Genomic DNA, 2090 nt, shown 5'->3' with positions numbered 1-2090 from the left:
TTTGGGTTTTTCTTTGACCCAGTTTGATGAATGTGGCAGGTTCTCCAATTCAGAACTTTGCCATTTATACAGATACTCAAAAGTTCCATATTCCGAATTCTCAGTATGCTACTACTACTTTTATATTATATACAAATAATGCAAAAAAGATCATATGCCAAATTAAATCACAAAGAAAACAAATGAAGAAAAGGTAGTTTAAGAAAAAGTTGGTACTTTGAAAAAATAAGAAAAGTATTTTCAGGGAAGTACATTACATGAATATTACAGAAAATAAATAATAATAAGCAAACAGCTTTCGTGGTTTAGGATCCTTGCCCATTTACGTATAGGTTGCACCTGACTCCTGCATTCATACCTCAAGTCACACTCCAACTCACTTCTATGCTCCACATTCACTGTTCCTCTCTCGGTCCCACATAGCCAACCATTCTGCCCCAGCTTTACTGAAGCCCGTACTCTCCTCACTCTTCATTGTCCTCGCTTCCCCGACCCCCCAGCTTGTTGAACATCCTCACAGGATCCCCCACCTTTTCAGTTAACAGCCTGTTTTCCTTCCCCCTCCCCCCAATCCTTTGCTCATTGTTGGGGGGGGGGGGGGGCTTAGGAGACGGGGACTGAGGCCCAACGTAGGAGATCGCCCTTGCTTTGGTCCTCAGCCCTCACCTCAACTAATTTTGTATAGTCTTTTCTTCTTTCTTTTTCCTTTTTGTTCATCCTCTTGTTTTGTCTACTTTTCCTAGTCATTAAACTCATTTTTGCCATTTTCCCTACAGTACTTTATCCCCTCCCCTCTCAATCCTTTTCATTACCCTAGTACTCTCTATTACTGTTCACCCTGTAAATTTACCTTAATTCATTTATTCCTAATCCTTTTTGCTACTTTACCAAAGCATCATATGACCTTTGATGTCACATAAGCACTTCCTTACCTGGTGGGGGCTTTGGCCCCAAGCCTCACACTATTACTATGTTTTGAATACAATGCTAATGACCTTATATGTAGATGCAGTAAGAACATTTTCAATAAATGAATAAATGTACTTCTCAGATGCACAAATGCCCTCCATTTCATCTAATCAGCCTTTGTTCTTAACCCTTCCCCTTCTATCAGTCTCTATCCTACCCCATTTGTTCCCCCTCTATCTACTCCTTTCACTATCACTATTCTAAGAAATTTTAGTCTAATAAAGAACTTTAAACCCCTCCCACCACAATACTGCTATGTGACCTTTGATGTCTAGCACATTTATTTCTTTAAAACATTAAACATTCACTGTAGTTAACTATTGTAATTTATGATGTATATTATTATTATTAGACATTGCAAAACTTCAGAAAAGAATGAAAAAATGCCTTTGATAAGCTTTTCCAAATACCAGCTTAATTATCCTGAAAATAATAATTTTCTTCAAAGACATAATTACATACATATACACGTGTGTGTGTGTGTGTGTACCCATCATAACATACATATACGTACTCTTCTTTTAACGGTAGGTTCATGTCTGAGCCGCCGTGGTCACAGCATGGTACTTAATTGTAGTTTTCATGTTGTGATGCTTTTATATATATATACACATACATAAACTTATACATATATATAACATATAAATATAAATATAAATATACCTTTATATATACATATATATATATATATATATATATATATATATATATATATATATATATATATATATATATATATATAACACACATAAGGGCCGCGGTGGCCGAATGGTTAGAGCGTCGGACTCAAGACTGTCACGACGGCAATCTGAGTTCGAGGGTTCGAGTCACCGGCCGGCGCGTTGTTCCCTTGGGCAAGGAACTTCACCTCGATTGCCTACCTAGCCACTGGGTGGGCAAGCCAGCCCAAGTCAGTGCTGGTCCCAAGCCCGGATAAAATAGAGAGAATGATTACCTAAAAAGGTAACACCGGCATTCTCCGTGGAAAGGAACTGGGGACCCTACCACGTACTCACTCCAAGAGCATCACAACATGAAAAATACAATTAAGTATCATGCTGTGACCTCGGCGGCTCAGACATGAACCTACCGTTAAAAGAAGATATATATATATATATATA

Source organism: Penaeus monodon, chromosome 38, assembly GCF_015228065.2.
Source record: "Penaeus monodon isolate SGIC_2016 chromosome 38, NSTDA_Pmon_1, whole genome shotgun sequence".
In the NCBI taxonomy this organism is placed as follows: Eukaryota; Metazoa; Arthropoda; class Malacostraca; order Decapoda; family Penaeidae; genus Penaeus; species Penaeus monodon.
The sequence above is the reverse complement of the archived record's forward strand: the minus strand, read 5'-3'. Positions refer to the sequence as shown.